This window comes from Ixodes scapularis, unplaced genomic scaffold, assembly GCF_016920785.2.
Source record: "Ixodes scapularis isolate PalLabHiFi unplaced genomic scaffold, ASM1692078v2 PGA_scaffold4__175_contigs__length_147842914, whole genome shotgun sequence".
NCBI lineage: Eukaryota > Metazoa > Arthropoda > Arachnida > Ixodida > Ixodidae > Ixodes > Ixodes scapularis.
Window position 1 is genome coordinate 69,707,898 of NW_024609879.1, and position 22,533 is coordinate 69,730,430.

At 42.7% G+C, this 22,533-nt stretch overlaps 1 pseudogene; it reads left to right on the forward strand.

Moving 5' to 3' along the window:
- Positions 1–22,533, forward strand: part of LOC121837890 — an 85,384-nt pseudogene that overhangs the window by 33,452 nt on the left and 29,399 nt on the right.

Sequence of the window (22,533 nt, forward strand, 5' to 3'; positions counted from 1 at the left end):
GCATTTGAGTTAAACCAACCTATTAGTTCGTTTATATCTCTTTGGAAGACTAAAACAGCATCATAATAGTTTTCATAAGGCAAAACCAGCACCGTATCGTCAGCATACTGAAATAGCTTAGATCGTAGAGGTACAATACCCAAATCATTTGTGTAAACGTTAAATAAAATTGGTCCCAGAGTGCTACCTTGTGGTACACCACATTCGACTTTAGCTGTAATACTTATATTACTCATAATTTTAACCATTTAGGGTCTGTCGTTAAAGTAATTCTGAAAAAAGTTATAAAACTTGTGGTAGGGTTGCCTTGCTGCATGCCCATCCGGGAGGAACAACACGGATCCGGGGTTTCCAAAACGAGAAACTACATTTATTAAAGTAACATCAAAGGGTTGTTAGTAATAAAGTATAATAATGCCGGGCATTCGACCTACACGTCCCTGTGTCGCCGGACCGTCTTTCCTTCCTGTGGGCGTGTCCCCCTCTTTTATCCACTTGCGCGGCCGGACGTTTGCGCGGCCCAGATGTTCTCTGGGTGGTCGTAGTGGCCTCTGGTGGTGGTGGCCGGCCCTCGCTCCCACAAACTGTCCCCTGAAACCCAATCTGTAAAGCTTTTCAAGTAACAGAGAATGATCAATGGTATCAAAAGCCTTCGATAGATCTATAAAAAGTGCCAGGGCAAACTTGTTATTGTCTAGTGCTTGATTAACACAGTCAGAAAAATCTTCTCAAAGTGTAATAGTGCTTTTTTGTTGTCGAAAACCATATTGCGTACTAGAAAATAAATTAAATTTATCACAAAAATTGGTCATTGTTAGTTGTACCCACTTTTCGATTATATGAGCTAATGCAGGCAGAATGGAAATGGGCCTGTAGCTCTCCAGTTCCTGTTTTTTCCCCTTTTTATGTAGTGGACGTATAATAAATATCTTCAAGCCCTTAGAAATTCTTCCGGTTTGAAAGGTGTCATTAATTATTTTCATCAAAACGTCTTTTAATTTATTAAAATTATACCGAAAATCTCGCACTCTAATATTATCAAATCCTGGTGTTTTAGTTATTGGCATAGCATTTATAGTCCTCAAAAGTTCGCTCTCCGTCATCTGAGGTAAGTACGCCGAACTAGAGAATCTGACCTGTGAAGTGACGGGATTGGGACCATTCAGTGAAATGTTATTTTTTATGCTTCTTAGGGAGTCAACAAAACACTTATTAAATGATTTCGATAACGTTAAATAAGAATCTAATCCAGTAAAGCTTTTTTTAATTGTATCATCCACGCTATTTTTAGACTTTCTGCCAGTTAATTGGTTTACTGGGTTCCATGTATTTTTTATATTTCTTCTCGAAGAGGTGAATCGATTTAAATAATGTTTCCCTTTTTCTAAACGTATTTTTGCTGTCACTTTATTGAGCACTGCACGAAATTAATTTCTTAGTTCTGTGTTTTTGGGATTTTGCCTACATCTGCTCCAAAGCCTTTCCTTTTGATCACAGAATTCTAATATTTCCTCGTTTATCCAAACATTCTCAGGTTTTCGTTTCTTCAACTCTATTTTTCTGGTACCTTTAGAATAAATATCTTGAAACGTGTCCACTAGTTGGTCATAGGCTACAATATGATCGAACTCGCATAAAGAATTCCAATCGAACGATTGTATTAAATTTTCAATTTTTTTAGTATCTAGTTTAACTTTGTACCCATTTTCTAAATCTACATTTTCAGCAGTAATTTCGCCCAATATTGAGAGTACAGTAATGTAATGGTCAGCTATTTTTTGCTTAATGACTCCAGACAGTGTTTTCAAATTACTAATTCTTATAACTATGTGGTCAATACATGATTTTGTAATTTTATTACCATAATATTCCTCCCTCGTATAATTTTGAATGGCATTTTCTAGACCAAATGAAGCGAGGGTATCAAGATAACGCGGTACTCTTCGTTTATTCTCATTCAGAACATGAATATTGAAGCCTCCTGCCAGAACTAGGTATTTGTTGTTATTAAATTTATGAAGGATTTCTTCCAATTCATCACAGAATATAGGTATATTTGAACTCAGTGGCCTGTATACAGCACACACCGCATAAGAAAAATTATTTTTGTGAAGAATAGCAGCACACACTTCTGCTTGTACAAATGAAACATCTATTTCTTTCTGATAAGCATTTGTCATTTATGTACATCATAACTCCGCCACTTTACCTTTGTTCTCGGCACAAGCAGAAAAAATGAAAGCCTGGCAAGGAAAATGTAGCGCAACCTGCCTCATCACCACTGACCTCACTCAAGATAAGCACATCCAAACTTGGTAGTCGCGTAGATAAAGTTAACATTAACTGATCCCAATGTCTGTAAATACTTCTAATATTTACATGAATTAAGCTTAGTTTAGTGTCAGCGTTACTTCTTTCCGCTCTAGAACTTTCCGTATATCCGTCCCACTCACGGAACGATTCAAAAAGCGATTCCATGATTACCTAATTTTGATTAAGCCTCGTTCGCTCTCAATCTGAATCACCGCCGCTCCCTCCTTCTGCCTTACGAATATCTTTCCGTTCTTCATCCAAGTATACATGTATCCCTTTTCCTTCGCACGTGCCTTGGTAGACCACAACAAACTTTTCAGCGCTCTAGTCAAGTTTTCATTTATAAAAATGTTATCATTTCTAAGAGTAGTTCTTTTTCTCACCCTCAAGTCCCGTGTACGCCTCTCGATGAATCTCACCAATATAGGTGTGATTCTTCCTTCTTTAGCTTTTAGCCTGTGGGCAGCCTCGATGTCGTTCGAAGTCACTGGTGCTAGGTCCAGCTTTGTTGCCATTGTGTTGATTACGCTCTTAACATCTTCATTCGGTCGTTAGACTATACCATGGATTTCAATATTCTGCCGTCTAGAGTACAGCTCTGCATTGTCGATAGCCTTTCTTAGTTCACCAACCTCTTCATCCCTCTGTGATATCCTTCCCTCTAGTTCACCGATTTTCCGCTGTAATTAATTTACTGTTTTGTCTTGGTTATCCAAATGAACATTCAATTCCTCATACCTTGCTGTCAGATCATTCATGGCTGCCTCGATTTCTGCTATTGTTTCACTCTGATTTTCTATTTTGAGCACAATCGGGTCGGACCTCGCAGTCTGCGCCTCGAGAGACCTCTCAATGCAAGACGTCCTATTAAGGACGGAGGTCAACTTTGCACTGATAGATTCATTTTATTTGAGTAACCTTTCAAATTTTTCCTCATTTGGGGTCAGCTCTGACGCCCCTTGAGATACCTCGGGAGTCACAGACTGTCGTTGAGAGTGCAACCTGCAGGTGTTGCATTGCCATTCGGAAATTTCTACGTCGTTCATTGACTTCATTGCATTTTTTGTCATTCCAGAACACTTGCCCATGTGGTAATAATTTGTGCACTCCGAACACTTAATACATGCAGCATCATGTCCAATTTTTTTTCAGGCAAGAGAGACAGTCACTTTTTTCAGCCATTTTCGTGAAAACACAAAACAAAAAGCAAAAAGCAAAAAAAAAAGAAAAGCAAAAAGCAGACCAGCGAAATGCACACCCGCGCACTTACAAATAGTAAGCGAGTGATTATGAAATCTTACCTACAAAAATTGAAAACTTAGTTTTCGTGGCGATGCATTCCGCTGGTCTGCGAGAAGTTGTTCAGCGACTGCCGCTTTTATAGCCCAGAGATTCCGACGATAGGCTGTCCCGATGCGCTGTCCGCCAGCAGGCCCGAGCAATCATCCGCTGATAACTGGGTATCGATGCGGTGGCCGCCGACGTGCAGCTATCTCTTGATATCGTCGCTTGAATCCAGGATCGGCCGTCTCGTTCGTTTTGCGGGCAGATGGGCGCCTACAAAAATTGAAAACTTAGTTTTCGTGGCGATGCATTCCGCTGGTCTGCGAGTTCCTCTTTCACAAATGGAACTTGTAACGGGAACCCGTTCCAAAATGAGAAGCAACGAGGAACGAGCTTTCGTTTTTTGAGGAACGTGTACAAGACTGATGTGAAACCCCCTACAGCGGAACTACAACCGGATCGTCTGCATGCTGGGCAAACAGGAAGCACTGGAGAGACACTCCATACTGGCCTATTAGAAGTAGCAGCCCATGACGGCTCAGCAAAGATTACTGTCGCGAAGACTGCTACTGGGCCTGACGCTCTTCACCCTTACATCATCCAATCATTATCGTACTCATCCGCACATTTTATTTGGACTATACCATTTCATCATCATTAGGAGCCGCGCTGCAGGCCTTCAAGGTATGGGCAATTGGCCTTTCTGCGGCGCCTCGGCTCTCATGAGATGAAACATCCATGTCATATCATATCGATCATTTCATGTTATTAGGCGTATAAGATATGTTAACGTGTTTTTTTGGTAACTTAATATCCTGTCAAGTGCAACCCGTGCATTTCAAAGTGCTGGTCCCATATTTTATGAAAATATTGTACTTCTCGATGCCAAAGTGTAAAGGGGCCATAAAATGATTTTTTTCGTTCTTAGTTTTAGTCCTCAACTCAAAATAGAATTGAGAAATCACGTAATCATGTCATGCTTGTTCGCCGGTGCGTTGGCTCTGAGGTTCTTACCATGCTTTTTAAGCCTGCCACAGAACTTGTCCTTCGCAATTGATGATAATTTTCGTCAGGGCACTCATTGGCCACGAACGCGAATCCCAATATTCGTCAACGGATTAATTGTTGGCGAGCGCATACGTCCGAGTAACGCAGTTACAGTTTCCAATCCGTGAGCTTGGGTCGCCTGAGGTGCTTGGGGTACCGTTGCCGAGCCTTGAGAACCTGGGATGTATCATAGTGAAAAGGTGGAGAGGTTTTGAAGGAAAGGAGGTACGAAATAGTGCACTATATTTTTTCAATTGTTCATACAGAAAGGCTGACTTTTGACTTTCTATTTCCTTTATTTTGGCCCACTAAACGATATGCGATTAGTAAAGCCCAAATCTAAAATCATTTATCCTAGCCGAACATTCATTTCGGTCGCATTCATCGGAAAACACAAGGTGTTCCCGGTTTGGGTATAAACGAGCTGCACAAGATTCGTATTCATAATTCAGTGAAACACTGGTTGATGTGTCCTTTACAAAAGAAGCCTCCATGACAAGAAAATTAACAAAATACCGGAAAAATGCAAGCTTACACGAGGAGCTTCACAATAATGGTTCGTCCTATTCCAATCGTCGTCGGGGAGATGTGGTGAAAAGCGCAATTGGATAGAAGCAATGATTACGGCTAGTACGCAGTGGGACGTAAATACAGACGGAGCGCAACAAGTCAGACGAGTCGAGAATTTCATTAACAACTTTATACAAAAAAAAGTATCCCGGTAACGCCGTGCGTCAAAAAATGAGCATAAACAAAGTTTCTTAAGTAACACATTGTAACTGTAGTTCAAATTGCGTCCAAGAAATCGGTCGTACACAATGCCAATAAAATACTTATGAAAATGCTCCATCGAACACGATGGATGCAGCAAAACACACAGAATTTAAAAAGAGGTTCTAAATTCTCCTCTATTAAAATTTTGCATAAATATACATTTATTGCATGGCGCCCAGGAAGCCGATGCGCTGTATTTTATCGGCTTAACTCCTTTCCAACTTCCGCCTAAGCATGTTTTTCTTCCCCCCGGCAATTCAAACAAGCTAGTTCCTCCCCCCCGCCCCCCCCCCCCCCCCCCCCCCCCCCCCGACCTAAACGAGGGGAGGCTAGCATTTAGGCATGCGTTTTCTATATCCCATTATGTTATTTTATTACAAAATAACAGTCGGCGCATCATGATGCACTATTTGATGTACCTATTTATTTGCGGAAGACACTCTTGAAAACTAGTTTTGCTCACATTGTTTTTTTATTAAAATTTCGGCGTAGTTTTCTTTTGTACCGTCCATACCGTCGCAATGCTAGGCTGTTTTAAGCATAAAAATATAGCGGGTATTTCAGCAAAGAGTTTAAAACATGCTACCAATAGAATGGTTCAACAAGTAAATACCACTGTTCGAGAGCAAACTGCCAGCTAGGGTGGACGTCATGGACTACAATAAATGTACTTATGAATTTTATAATTTACTAAAACGTAATCACTTTCAATTAGCAAAAATTAAAATATGGCTTCAGTTGAAAACTTTGTTCAACGTCATAAAAATCGCCTAGATCAGTCAGTTTTAGGAAGTACTTCAACGAAATTTCAAATATACCCTTCGTGTTCACGAATAGGCTGAATATATGTGCATATTCCACAAAATCGGCAAATGCGAATCGCACGTTTGTATTCCGAGCCTGATGGGTGTATTTTTCGTTATAAACGGCCCACTCTGGCAAACGCTCCGGGAGCAGCCAGCGGAGAGCACGTCACATCCGCCGCAATCGTGACGTAGTTTGTTTCGGGACCTTACATCCGGACGCACCGGACGCCCTGCGAGCTACCTTAGCCAATCCAACTCTCTGGACGTAGTTCGTGATACGCTTTCCGCGCGTCGCTGTGCCCCCTCTCTAAGGTCGCGTGACATTCTCACGGCCTTGGATAGTCTCCGATGGCTCGTAGCATCCGTTGGAAGCAGCCGAAGCACCCACCAGCGATCCGCAAGTAACTCTAATGTTGTCTTTGTACAAATTTTGAGTGACGGGTTAATCATTTATAATCTTGTAGAGGGACAATAGCAACATCTGGGCACACAAAGGAGAGTCTTGGGGACTCCCTCAGGTCTTCTCTCCTGGTGGCGGGAGGCGAGACAGTTATCGTCACTAGCTGTCAAGGTTCCTAGTTGGGCATTCCAAACGAGGCGTTAGCGACATCCACCAGGTGCTCTTTGCTAATAGTTTAATTCGTATTAAAATTCCCATTCGTCTCTTCTCCAACGACAGACTGGTGTGTCTGTTGTGTAAATGCTCCATTGAACAGGAACAAACTAAGAAAAAAGAGCCGAAATTTCGTTGTAGTATCCCTTAAAGTGCATATGAATCGTGGAGGTGCGCTAAACTTTCCACTCGTGTACCAGGCTCGAGACTGCCAATGCAAAAACGCCGATGTTTTTTTTTTTTCGTTTTTTTTTATTCCGCATTTTTGCATTACAATTTTCTGCCTGCCAGCATGAGTGACAGCTTAAGCACACTTCTACGCTTTACAGGCGCTTTACGCATTCCTAAAATTGATTTGACAACTTATTTGGCAGCGGCGGCGGCAACTGGAGAACCTGGCTAATCTGACTACATCGACTGTTGCAGTGCCGTCTTAAAACCGCGCTGGACTCCGCCACACTCGCTGCCTTCAACCAAGCTGCCGGGGCTGTGGTGACACTTGTCGCCCACGTTTTGCTGCTTTTTCGTCGGCGGTCCTACTGTGCTGCTCTGCGAACCTTGAAACTGCAACGGACTCTGCCGCGGCCGGTGCCGTTCTGGGCATCGACAGCAGATAAGCGCGGTGTTTCCATCGCGGTGCTCCTTTGGCAGCGGCGGCGGCAACTGCAGAACCTCGCTAATCTGACTACAACAACTGTTGCAGTGTCATCTTGAAACCGCGCAGGACTCTGCCATACTCTCTGCCTTGAACCAAGCTGCCGGCGCTGTGGCGACTGCTTACGCCCACGTTCTGCTGCTTTTTCGTCGGCGGTCTTACTCTGCTGCTCTGCGTACCTTGAAACTGCAACGGACTCTGCCGGCGCAGGCGCCGTTCTGGCATCGACAGCAGATAAGCGCGGTGTTTCCATCGCGGTGGTCATTTGGCAGCGGCGGCGGCAACTGCAGAACCTCGCTAATCTGACTACAACAACTGTTGCAGTGTCATCTTGAAACCGCGCAGGACTCTGCCATACTCTCTGCCTTGAACCAAGCTGCCGGCGCTGTGGCGACTGCTTACGCCCACGTTCTGCTGCTTTTTCGTCAGCTGTCTTACTGTGCTGCTCTGCGTACCTTGAAACTGCAACGGACTCTGCCGGCGCAGGCGCCGTTCTGGCATCGACAGCAGATAAGCGCGGTGTTTCCATCGCGGTGGTCATTTGGCAGCGGCGGCGGCAACTGAAGAACCTCGCTAATCTGACTACATCAACTGTTGCAGTGTCATCTTGAAACCGCGCAGGACTCTGACATACTCTCTGCCTTGAACCAAGCTGCCGGCGCTGTGGCGACTGCTTACGCCCACTTTCTGCTGCTTTTTCGTCGGCGGTCCTACTGTGCTGCTCTGTGTACCTTGAAACTGCAACGGACTTAGCCGGCGCAGGCGCCGTTCTGGGCATCGACAGAAGACAAGCGCGGTGTTTCTATCGCGATGGTCATTTGACAGCGGCGGCGGCAACTGGAGAACCTCGCCAATCTGACTACATCGACTGTTTTCAGTGTCATCTTGAAACCGCGCAGGACTCTGACACACTCTCTGCCTTCAACCAAGCTGGCGGTGCTGTGGCGACTGCTCTCGCCCACGTTCTGCTGCTTTTTCGTCGGCGGTCCTACTGAGCTGCTCTGCGTAGCTTGAAACTGCAACGGACTTTTCCGGCGCAGGCGCCGTTCTGGGCATCGACAGCAGATAAGCGCGGTGTTTCCATCGCGGTGGTTATTTGGCAGCGGCGGCGGCAACTGGAGAACCTCGCTAATCTTATTACACCAACTGTTGCAGTGTCATCTTGAAACCGCGCAGGACTCTGCCATACTCTCTGCCTTGAACCAAGCTGCCGGTACTGTGGCGACTGCTCTCGCCCTCGTTCTGCTGCTTTTTCGTCGGCGGTCCTACTATGCTGCTCTGCGTACCTTGAAACTGCAACGGACTCTGCCGGCGCAGGCGCCGTTCTGGTCATCGACAGCAGATAAGCGCGGTGTTTCCATCGCGGTGGTTATTTGGCAGCGGCGGCGGCAACTGGAGAACCTCGCTAATCTTACTACACCAACTGTTGCAGTGTCATCTTGAAACCGCGCAGGACTCTGCCATACTCTCAGCCTTCAACCAAGCTGCCGGTGCTGTGGCGACTGCTCTCGCCCACGTTCTGCTGCTTTTTCGTCGGCGGTCCTACTCTGCTGGTCTGCGTACCTTGAAACTGCAACGGACTCTGCCGGCGCAGGCACCGTTCTGGGCATCGACAGCAGATAAGCGCGGTGTTTTCATCGCGGTGGTCATTTGGCAGCTGCGGCGGCCACTGAAGAACCTCGCAAATCTGACTACATCGACTGTTGCAGTGTCATCTTGAAACCGAGCAGGACTCTGCCATACTCGCTGCCTTCAGTCAAGCTGCCGGCGCTGTGGCGACTGCTCACGCCCACGTTCTGCTGCTTTTTCGTCGGCGGTCCTACTGTGCTGCTCTGCCAACCTTGAAACTCCAACGGACTCTGCCGGCGCAGGCACCGTCCTGGGCATCGACAGCAGATAACCGCGGTGTTTCCATTGCGGAGGTCATTTGGCAGCGGCGGCGGCAACTGAAGAACCTCGCTAATCGGACTACATCGACTGTTGCAGGTCGGTAGGCATTCCTTTCTCTATTATTCTGACATAACCCTCATTGCCGCTGCCGCCGCTGCCATGCCCCTGCTGAATTGTTAGTGCTGTGTTTCCGTGCTCTGCAAAAATGTCCAGTGTATGGTCGGCATGTCGGTCACCCATCATGAAGGAGGAGGAGGGGTCTCTAGAATGTATGGAGTGTGCGAGCACATAACATTTCGGAAAATGTGCGGGTATCACTGAGAAATCTTAGAAAGGAAAAAAAGCAGCCGCAAAAAAGACCTGACGGTGTCCAATGTGTAGGAGCGGGTACCCGCGTGCTAGCTGCACTGAGGACAACCAAGCTGAACTTAATATAGCGTCTGTTCTAGCGTCGATCAACCAGAAGCTGGAAGGCTTGCCGCTCCTAAACAAAAAAAGTAGAGAGCATGGAACTTTCCATCCAGTGCATGTCTAAGCAGTTCGACAACTTTGAGAAAAAATATCAAACGTCATAAAACAGATATCAAAGAACTTAAGAAAAGAGTGACAGAGCTGGAGGAGAGAGACGAAGCGAACATAGTAACGTAGGAGCGGCTCCAACAGGAGGTGAACGAACTGGAATTTAGGAGTAGACGACTGAATCTCAAAATTCATGGGGTCTCTGCGGAGCAGGGTGAGGATCTGGTGGTCTTGTTAAACAAAGTTGCTAATAAACTCGAGGTCCCCGAATAACACAGAACGATATTGTTTCTGCCCACAGGCTGCCCGCGAGATAGGGTAACGTCCCCGGAATTATTGTTTATTTTACCAGGCAGCAGGAACGAGACGCGTGGCTAAAGAAAAGAAATACCCTAAAGAACAGTATGCTACGTATTTTTATACAAGAAAACCTGAGAAGGCACAACAAGGAGCTTCTACAAAAAGCTAAAGATCAGTCAAAAGAAAAAGGATATGCGTTCGCGTGGTACACATGTGGAAAGGTTCTTGTGCGAAAAACTGAAGGGGCACGAGGGATTTATATAAAAAACGAGGGCGACGTTGCCCATCTTTACATAAGCTAAAGGAAGGAAAGCTGCTTCAATGACTGGACGCCTTGTGTCTCAGCCCCAAGTAAGTTGCTATCGCTCCGCTTGGCTTTGCACGCTATATTGCATTGAAGCAACCCGTTTCTTTATCTTTTTTTCACTTGAATGTTAGGTCAGCCAAAGAAAAAGATGACAGTCTGCATCTATTGTTTGATTGTCTTGGTTTTTCTTTCTCGGTTATTATGTTCTCAGAAACCTGGCATACAGATGAGTCTTGCATTTTTATTTTGCCGGGATATCAGCATTATTCACTTCGTCGAGATAAAAAAGAGATTGCGGTGTTTCATTGCGTGTATAAAATGACTACAAATGCGAACTTGTATCAGAATTTACTCAAGTTACAAGTGATTTTGAGTTTTTGTGTCTGCGATCCGGCTGATATATATTAGCTGTGGTTTATCGTCCACCATCTGGAATCGTGGCGAATGTTTTTAACTTTCTGAACGGCTTCCTAAACTTTGTAGTAGAAAACAAGTACACTATTTTTCTCGGCGGAGAATTTAACATTAACATGCTTGCAAATACAACTTGTAGGCAAGCACTTGATTCAGTCATTGCCCTTAATGGTTTTAAAATTATGGCAATGAGCAACAAGAATTACATGTACTACGCACTCACTCATTGATTTTTTTGTTAGCAACCATGACGCGTCCTCCATCACTGGTGACGCTGTTAGTACCCATATCAGTGATCATCTGGCTATATTTATGTTGATACACAAATCTCATAAACCTAAAAAAACGTTCAGCGCAGCTTACTTTTCAAATTCAAAACATAACAAACACTGCTCTAGAAGCCTTTAAAGCGTCTTTAAGCGTTAGTGACTGGAACAAAGTATATTCGAAAACAAACGCGAACCTCGCATACGAAACCTTTTTACAGACATTTCAAAATCTGTACGTGGAGAGTTTCCCATAATACAGGACGGTTAAGCAGTGTTAAATAATTCGCAAACCTTGGATGACAAGGAAGCTTTTGAATAAAATAAATGAAAAAAAAAGTCTCTTTCAGCATTTCTTGAAAACAAGAAACCCAGATGATTTAAGGCTGCGGTCTCACGGCAGCCATCTTGAACAAGGCGTTAGTTCAATCAATAGAATGCGACACGCACCCCTGGAGTGGCCGAAATATTGGTTCACGGTGGGATGGCTCGAGTACCATCACGTTCCTATCGTGGCCTTGCTCGCGCTGTGCCAGCTGCGCTCAAATGGCTCAATAGCGTGGCCCAGCAAACTCATGTATGCGAGACTGTCAGGCTGATATAGGGACATGCGGTTCGGCGGTTGCCACGGGCTTTCGCAAGAAATCTTGCCAAGAAGGAAGGAATCAATTGTTGATTGACGTGCGAACATTCTGTCAATGAAAAATTCTTCTGCAGGAATGCACGCTCAGTAGACTCAATCTCCCAAGACACCAGTGGAAGCGGACGTCTAGTAAGCTGCTTCGCGATTTATGGTATTTATCTTGCCATTATAATGACGACTGAAAAGTGACGTCACGAAATATTGAGTTTCACGTGATCCGGAACATTAAAGGGGGTTCCCAGAAGACAAACGGCCGTTGGAATATTGTCGGAAGTACCGACACACATTATGCTGTAAGTACAGCTTAGGGGGTGTATGATGAAAAGCATCAGTATAAAGAGAAAGACGTGTATTTGCAATGAAGACGCTATGATTGAGCGGCGTTTAGCGACGGCAAGTGATGAGCGTTCGAGAATTTATCAGTTCCCATGATTGCTAACTATGGACATGCGGACAATGAAGGCCTGTTTTGTCAAAAGATGGAGTTGCAATGATGACCTGATATCGAACGACCCGTGGCAGACGAGGAAGCAAGTTTCTTCTCGGCGAATGTAAGCGTCAAGTGTCAAGCACAGCACGTCGCTGCCGACGTTGTCGACGTTTTGAGCACTTACCGTTTTCGACAAAAGTGTTGGCACCTGGGCTAACTTTGTGGAAAGACTCGAAGTCTTCCTCGAGTCCAGCGCCATCATGAACAGTAACTGAAAACGATCCACTATTCAGTCGGTGGGTGGCGAAACGTATCCGCATCTGCAAAGTCATCGTCGATGCGTACAGTAAGTGATTTGAAATTTACACGATGCAAGCCACGACGTTCAAACACGTCATTGACGTTCTACGCTCTCTTTCAGCTACTTTTGGCCTACCGAACATACTTATCTCTCATGACGCGCCGAATCTTCTTTCAAATAAAATATACAAGCTTTATTTTTTTTAATAAAAACGGCGTCAGGCACCACATTAGTGCACCATACCATCCTGCAACTAGCGGGCAAGCAGAACAGATAGTGTGGGAAACGAAGAAAGCCATCTTGGAGCTTACGGAAGAAGCAGTTCAGTGAAAAATCTCCAGGTTCTTGTTCCGGCAGCACGCGACGGGCTCATCTTCAACGAGAACAACACCCGTCGAAGCAATGTTTGGCGTACGAAGAGCCACACCCCTCGATCTCATGACACTATGGCCTACGAACGAAGATCAAGAGATTCCCAGATTGGGAGTAATGACTGTTCATTCGATTGGACAACTGGTCTATGTGAGGAATTTCAGCGGAACTCCGGCCTTTCATGAAAACCTTGAGTAGAAAAGGCTCTATGTTGTTTGACCAGAAGGTGTCATCCCTCTGAATACGTTCGATATCAATGCCTTTGAGTGTAAATATAACGATACCACAAAACTATCTCTGTGTATTGTGTAACTGCCCTTGTAGCAGAAGGTATGGTGGTAATTTCGACCTTTCACACCAGGCTCCTTTTTTATTTTTCGCCTCATACTCTTTTGCGGTTTCGGTAGGCTATGAGAATATTTTGGAACGGGGACACCTTACCTCAACTAGGCCATTTTTTTCAAGCAGTCCAACATGGGATGCTGCTAGAAATCTGTCCTTCATATTAATGAATAAGCAGCGCTTTCGCACAGTGCAGTTTTCATGTTCAACGTACAGTTGTAAGGCAGCATCCTCATTGATTCTACCATATTTTGTTGCGGGTGAAGAAAAGTCTGAGTGCACGATACTTGAAACGAGACTGGCCCTGTACGTTCTGGTTTGATACCGACTAATGGCGTCGTCCTTATGGAGCCTCATCATTTATACATTACCTCGTCACTCATATTGCTCTTCATGAACACTAAGTACAATAGGCTACCGCCACATTACAATCCTTGAATTGAAAAATTGAGTCGTTCAGTTCTTCATTATATTTATTAATTATATAATGTTATTACGTTACATTACCTCGAGAGGATCGACGTCCATCCTCGACCTTCAAATATACCTGTATATAAATTAGACGCACAATCACAAAGAACACAGCGTGCAGCCTCTTTTCTTTGAATCTTCTTTTAAACCAGCGCAAGCTGGCGTTCTCTCTTCTGAGACGGTTATAACGGTCGCTCATAAAACCCGCGTTTCTCCTACTCTGCCGCTTCCTCCTTTCATGGTGTGTAGATGGTTATAACTAAAAAGCCATATAATGGTGTATTATTCATATTTATTTTCAGTTTCTGTCAGGGGAAAGGAGATTCGCGTGAACTAGAGCCGCTAAATGAGCTGCTCTTAGAGTATCGGCACTCCGTTGACCTACATTGTTGTGGGCGCCGCCATTTCGGTGCTTGTGCAGACCAGACGGAACTGCCGGTCGTCATGATTCAAAAGTGCGACTTCCTCAGCATTAGATTCGGTGTTAGGGGGCTCATGTAATATTGTTTTGCTTTGCCGCAAACTGTTTAAACACTTGTGGAGAACAAAAACGCGTTTCCAGTGATTTCAGATGAAGCTTCAGATAACTGGCAACCATAATTTTGAGCCACAATATGATCAAGTGTCGCTACTCTGAAGTGCAGCTAATTTAGTGGCACTAGCGGGAAAAATGAGGAAGAGGCAGGCGTCAAAAGGTAGTGGCTTGTGGAACCCACGGGGCTCACGTCATGGCCCCTTCAGGTATTACAGGCTCGTTGAACAAGGGTATGAATAGTATCATTATATAAGCTACGCTTTAGAGTAACGATACGTGGACATATTGTGGCTTAAAACCATGGTTGCCAGTTGTCTGAAGCTTTATCTAAAATCACAGGAAACGCTTTTCCATCCTCCGCAAATGTTTAAACAGTCCGCGACAGAGCAAAGCAATATTGCGTCAGCTTCCTGACACCGGATCTAATGCTGAGGAAGTCGAACTTTTGAATCATGACGATTGGCAGTTGGGTTTGCTCTGCAGAAGACCGAAAATGGCGGCGCCCGCAACAATGTTGGGGAACGGAGTGCCGATACTCTCAGCGCAGCTCATTTAGTGGCTCTAGGCACGAAGCGAACTCGGGTGTATTATCTTCCTTTCCGTCTTTATTGTTTATCGATTTCAATCATATCAAATAATGAACACATTATATCACACTACGCTTGTGTAATTATTTATCTTAGATTTATCACGTGACCCAGTACTTAAACCATTCATTTGTCGGTAGTAAGTCTTCCAACATATTTTATAAATATGAAGGCAAAAAGACATGGGCATTGATGATGATACAGACGCCAACGCCGCCCTCGAAAATTTCGTGAACATTAGAAATCATCAGTTTTGTCTGCCATCCGGCAGGTAGCGCAACAAAGCACCCAAACAGTTTTTAATTGTTCTTAAAATTAACTAAACTCTACACCTATCAAGAAACCAAAGCAAGATCATTGTGAAAATCGAATCCATTGCAATGTATATCAATTTCATGCAATAAATGTTATTAGATGCCAACGTTCCTAAAACACTCAGTTGGGAAACTCGCCGTCGAAAGCTGGGCCGCTGGCGTCCACCGGGACCGAGCTAAATGCGACAACAGCGGCACTCTTTAACGTTTGTCTGTACTGTGGTCACCTTGAGCTTTTTGAAAGCCTGTTTTTGCGTAAAAACAAACGGAAAAGACTCTTTTTGTATGAAATTTATTGGAGTTTAGTACAAAAAGGGGGGCGCGTTATGTTTTTAAAATCTTTAGTTTGCAAGGTTTTTTCGGCACAATTAATATTGTTTTTATGCAACCATGCCTCAGCGGTGCTTTCAGGTAGCGTGTCCCGACCTAGGTGCATTTTAACTTCGTATTTTGACGCGGCGCGTCCGCCGGGGAGACGGAGGTGGCACCCCTGTAACCTCTTCCGCTGTATCTGTTCTTAAAGCCACAATAGAAGTCGTGTGCAGTTCCTCGAGTGGCCGCTGCGGGAGAAATGGTGGCGTCGTGTTCGTCATTAGTTCGGCGCTCGGTGACAAAGTGGGGCCACTTTTTCAAAGCCGTCTTTATGGGAGTTTCCCAACTGAGTGTTTTACTAACGTTGTTAGATGCTAATAAATCTGTTTGATATCCGTAAAAGATATGCGTCAAAAACAGGTAAGTTTAAAGGGCTCTTGGCGCGTTATGATCAAAAATTAAAAAAAAGCCATCGTCCACTTTTTGGGCAACCATTGTAGTTCTAAATTTTATAAAATATTTTATCGTAGTTTAAACATTTTCTCGAAGGCATTTGAAGCACCGTGACTCGAAGCAGAAAAAAGTGCTACGTTTGATATAGAATATCCCAAAAAAAATTTACACAACATTACATTTTTGTCTGCATATTACCAATTATCAGCACTACATCTGTAGCTAATTTCATTGCCCTAGCGCATGTCATTCAAAACATATTTATGCTGAAAAATTACACTTTTAGGGCAATATTTGGAGAGGTGAACAAAACAAAGTAGTGCAAATACCAATAAAGTATATCGTTACATTCTTCTTCGACGTCATCTTAACAAACCTGCTCTATTGGAACCTTGTTATCTTTAATAGATTTTTCATGAAAGATGAACCGACGGAGCAAGTGAGGGTCCGCGCCATCATATTCGCCACGCTACAAATGCGCATGAGCAGTATAAACCAATTCATACATAATATCAAATGAAAGAGGATTACTTTACCTTAAGAACGACATCAATCCCACAGAACAGTATTCAAAAGAAGATGAGTAATGACCTGCCAAAAAGGACCTAAACTGCCACATTCAAGGGGACCGTGGCCTTAAAGGCTTTTAAAACGTATCGAACTAAGCTTGTTAATCTACTGGGGAGGTCAAAGTCTAGTTATTATATAAACCTCTTCAAAAAATATGACCATAAAGAGGCAGGAATACTCTGGAAACGAATTAATAGCGCAATTAATCCGTATACGATGAACATAATTTAGGCGAAGTAACCTGTGAAGAGGCTACTCTCTTTGGGTATTCTCTGTCGAATGCTTTTAATAATTAATTAGCACAGCAGATGACGTTCGGTGCTGGAAATTGAGCTTGGTCCTTGTGGTTATATGAAACGTTATTTTACAGATACTTTTTTTTATATCCGACAGATGAAAAAGAGGTCTGTGCCGTGTTCAGGAACTTAAGAAATTGCAAGAGTCGCGACGTTAACGGCTTTATCATCAAAGTAATTAAGTTTGCTATTGAGCTAATTGCGCCTGTATTAACATATATATTTAACGTGTCACCTTCAACTGGTTGCTTTCCAAATGCTATGCAGGTTGCGAAAGTTGTGCTTATATTCAAAGGCGGCGATAAGAACCCATTTAAAAGTTATAGACCGATTTCCTTGTTGTCAATCTTTTCTAAAGTTCTTGAAAAATAATGCATAACAGACTTTCTTGTTATCTAGAAGAACATCACATACTCTCCGATTTTCAACACGGTTTGAGGAAGAAGCGTTTAGCTGAAACAGCGCTGTTAATGCACAAGAAAGAAATACTAAAATCTATCGAGGATAAAGAGCTTATTCTACGTGTGTATGTTGCTTTTCGAACGCTTTTGGTTTAATTAATCATAACATACTAATTAAAAAGTCGGAGTACTATGGCATCCGAGGAATTGGACTTAAGATTTTTAAATCATATTTGGAATATCGTACGCAGTATGTTAGCTTAAACAATTATAATTCAGCAACCAAAAGAATTGTGAATCGAGTCCCCCACGGGAGCCTGCTTGGGCCGCTGTAGTTTATATTATTTGTAAATGACATCGAACAATGCGCACCAAACGACAGGTTCATTTCATATGCAGATGATACTAAAGTTGAGGCTTCGGAATTTAAAACAGCGCAAAAAGACGAGGACCAGACAAAGAAGTGACACAGGCGTAGCGCTCGTCAAGTGCTACGTCCGTGTCACTTCTTTGTCTGGTCCTCGTCTTTTCGCGCTGTTTTTAATTCCGCAGATAATACAACTCTTTTTATTAAAGGTCAAACAAATTCTGAGATCGAAAGTACGGCGGCATATCTTGAAAACCTATACATATAGACGCAAGTTAATGGACTAAAAATAAACACACACAAAACTAAGTGCGTTCTGTTTAGACCACAGAATCGTAAAATATTGTTGCCTTTAAATATTACGATGAATTCATCTCCCTTAGAGATTCCAAAATCTGTTAAAATTCTTGGTGTCATTTTTAAGGAATTTCTCTCTTGGAATGAACACGTTGAGTATATCCACAGGAAAGTTTGCAAAGCCATGGGAATAATATCTAAAACTCATTTTATGTTTCCCGCGCGAGTGAAGTTGATATTGTAATACTCTCTGATCTACACATATTACGTGTACTGTCACCTGGTTTGGGCAGCCACAACGAAACAAAACTCAACAACACTACTACTAACACTGAAGAAAGTATTTCACATAATTCAAAATGTTTCTTTTTTGCATTCTTCTGGGGAGCTTTTTCGTAAACATAAAGATGTGACAATTAATCATTTGTACAACTATCATTTGATGGGAGTCTACAATACGGCAGTAAAACAAAATCAGAATTTCTTTTCTTTCTGTGCTGTTGTGCTCGAGAGAACAACCCAGACGTATGACACCAGACATAGCGAGGGCCTGGTGTGTTACCACTTCCCGCACGAGCTATGAACTAACTTCTTTAAAGGATACACTACCGTCGCTTTTAAATGAGCTCGAAGGTGAAAATATTAACATTACTAAAAAATCAAAGGGTGTGCTACGAAACCTGCTATTGGGAAACAGTGATAACGACTTTTTTTGTAGATAGTTGATGCAATAAGGTGTAGTACCTTGTTTTTCGCTTGTCCTGTTTGAAATTTCTTTTCTGCTTTGCGGCACGGGGTAGGGCATCGTCAAGCTGCAAGCCATGCAGCTTTTTTGCCGCATCTCCCTCTTTTGTATATAAAGAAAAATCAATAAATTGTTATTATTATTAACTGATTCACGTGTTTTCAACATTGCTTATGAAGTATATATTCCATGTTAGTGTTCAGTAACTAGAGGTCAAATGGTCAAGTTAAGATTATTTAGCTCATTAGTATGTTTTTTGCAATCCTTGATGTTCGCCGTGGTTTCCAGGTTGTTCCCTAAAATTCTTTTTTTTTTCTGAAACACCCTCTTGGTGGGAATTTTTTTAACTCTTCACTGAAGCACCCGGAATAGCTTAATAAATGAATTAAGTTCTAGAAACGAAATTTTCAAATTATCTCACTATATCGTTTCTTGTCTTGTTTCTTTGAAGGTAAACGAAATACTGGAAACAGCGGAACCTGAATTGACTGTGCGTTTCTCTCTTCTCGGAGCCAGTCTATGGAAGGTAAGTTAAGTTGTCGTTACTCGTGCTTTTATGCAGTGGCTGTTTTAAATATTTTTATTTTTGCAGGATGAATACAGAGCTCTCACTGATGACAGGAGAGCCCTTGATGCTGACCTCTTGACTGCAATTTTGAAGTTGTACGGGAAGAGGCTTGCCAAGCATCTGGAGAAGAAAAAGCACAGAGATATTGATGCTGTATTGTTTCTTACACAGTGAGTTTATTATTTTTAGTCGAGTTCAAATGAAGGTAATAGAGTAATACAACATAGTCAAATTAACACTACCAGTTTTTGTTTTGCAGTGCACCAAATACAATTACTAGCGAAAGTCATATTTCGGCCTAGTGTCTTTTTGGGATGTCGTCAAAATATCTTAAGAATTCTTAAAACGAGTTCTTCAAGTACTTTAAATAAATATGTCACAAATTCTAATTCCAAAACAATTTCATCAATATTTTACCTAAGTGATGTCACTTCTTATTAGTAAATCATTGCCAGATTTTCACCACCTAATTTGCCTTCAGCAACGCGCTCGTCCAAGTGCATCCCTCTCTGTACGTTGGGAGTATATTAGATAAACGTGCCATTACTTTAATAGTTCTGACATTACAAGGTGTGTTAACAAAATACTAATTACCCGATGTCCCTTATACACCTTTAGACATATATTTACAGAACGATACCTTTTGGCCGAGCTAATATATTTTATCTACGGAGAGGGCGCGACAAATTACAATAAAAAAACGTTTTGTAACAAAATGCTATTTACCGTGTCATTCCACTACGCAACTGATTGAAAGCTCATGCACTTCACCAGAGCGTAGACTCCTTATTGAAAATTCCATCAAGGTACGTAATTTGGGACACTGACTGCCAGTCAGCAGCCTTGGTGGAACGTGATGGACCATCAGACGTCATCTGATGGTCCATCAGATGACGTCTGACTGCCACTGCCAAGGGATTTCCATCAACAAGGGCAGCATTTATATAAGAGTAAAGCTATACGCACTCATAAATATCGCCAAATGCCTCGATAAAACAAAATGTTCGAGAAAAAAAAAAGAAAAAAAAGCAGGACCACCGCGCATCGAACCCGCGACCACTTGCGTACAAATCGCACACCTTAACCGCTATGCTCTGTCACCGTTTTTGAACATTGATTTCACTAATCGTTTTATACGAGATGCTTCGGCTACAAATCCAGTTAAGCCGTCAGCATGTTATGCAAAGCACTCGTACATCCCTCTCCGTACTTCAGTTCTACTCACCTGCCATGTAGAGTACTTTCGCGTCGTAGAACGATTCTTTTGTTTGCGCGTCACCGGCCCAGTAGACCTGGTTCACCTTGCCGTCTTCAACTACACCGCTAAAGTCCCTTACATCGTCGGAACTCACAACAGGCTGGGTCTTGTCGGGTAGAAATTCTACTAAAACATAAGACATTGTAGAGCCCGGGCAGGATCAACAGGTTGGAGCAAGCGGGCAAACAAAACGAGTCGAGAGCGATCCTTCATGAAAGCTCGGCGAAGCGGCGAAGCCTCTATGGGCGAAGCGAAGTGTCGTTTTCGGCGCTTCGGCGGGCTTCTGATCAAGGTTGTCGGTCGGTTGCGTGTCATATCTCTAATGTCAGCGGTTTTATGGGCTCACGTCCCAAAATCGTTTTCTCGTGCATAGATTACTCTTCGTATTCATAGATTTGACGAAATAGTGTTGTCCGAACGAACTTTACGTCCTTTAACCGTACGTCTGTCTGCACGTCAAAGATTTTTGACGTACAGTCAGAGACAATCGATGTACAGTCAGAATCGCCACCAAGACATCCTGATGGAATTTCGCGGCGGCCGACTGCCACCAGGAAACCATCAGAAAGCCGACAAGCGGAATCTGACTGAAGTTTGACTGTCGGTCAGAGTAACTTGTTGGCCAATCAGACATGCTTGACGTACAGTCAGGCACAGTCAGCGGTCCACTAGAAAACATTGACTGCCAAACAGGGTTACATTGATGGATTTTTCCTTCGGGCTGCATTTATTATATCTAAAGATTTTTTCATCCCTTTTTTATATACGAGCTCTATTTTTTTTCTTTATTTGTGTCTGCGGATACAAGTTCCGCAGAGGGTGTTTAAGGCTAAAGGCACAAAGTGCCTGACGAGGCCTTAACCCCCTCTTGGCATGCAGCGAGCAACAACATACATATGCAATACATCATACACATATAATACACCATACACATATAATACACCATACACATATAATACATAGTACATATATAATACATCATACATATTAAGTACAGATTCATTAAAGTCATATCAGTTCAATAGCCAAATCTTAATACTGTCAAATATACAGTTTTTTTAGTTTAGACATACTAGAACAGATAAGTTTTAGATACATATACGTGGTAGATCCAAAAGTCTAGATCACGACAGTTTTACACGAGCCTAAACGAGATATACATTGACAAACTGAAGTAGGAAAAACATGACGCTACAAAAGAAAGAATTTCAAAATACAAAAAAACATTCTTATACAATAACTTGTATAGACTTGTGATAAGACCTATCAAAAAACGAAGTAACGAGAACGGTAAGGTCATTGCTAACAAAATATGATTGCAGTTTTAAGAGAGACAAGCAGTAACTAACAAAAAGTGAGAGCACTGCACAGTACATTTGTTTCACAGTCTCTTTTAAATTTTGATATTGATACATCAAAGTTTAATTCGAGTGAATCACGATTCAAAATTGTAGCAGTCTGGAAGGCTAAAGTTTGTCGTCCATAGTTTGTGCGTATTATAGGTACTTTACGTTTCGGTCGTCGAATATCGTACACTGGTGTTAGTTCACTTTCTAGTGCTAAGTAGGTTCTATTCCTGTGGATTGATTGAAGCAATTTAAAGTAATATATTTGATTTGCCCTAAGCATGTGATGTTTTAAAAACAAAGGTTCCGTACGTAGATTCCTGTAATCCCCCTTGTAGTCCTCGAGCATACGTAAAATTCTTTTTTGGAGGACCATTAATTTATTATAGTTTGAGGCTGTTGTTGTCCCCCAGACCAAAATTGCGTAGCTTAATTTTGAAAGAACCAATGAGTGATACATATTTTTAAGCAGCCAACATGGGATAAAATTTCTGATTTTATACAAATCGCCTATGATTCTGGACAGGCCAGCTTTTAACTTGTTTATATGAGTACTCCATGACAATTCCTCACTAAACCAAACACCAAGAAATTTTTGCTCGCGTACTTGCTCCAGTTCTAAACCTTCAAATTTGATACTTATACTATCGGCGTCCCGTTTATTTGCTGGTTTAAAAATTACGTATTTTGTTTTGTTTCAGAAATTGCTGTCATTGGCTCTAGAAAACTTGTGTATT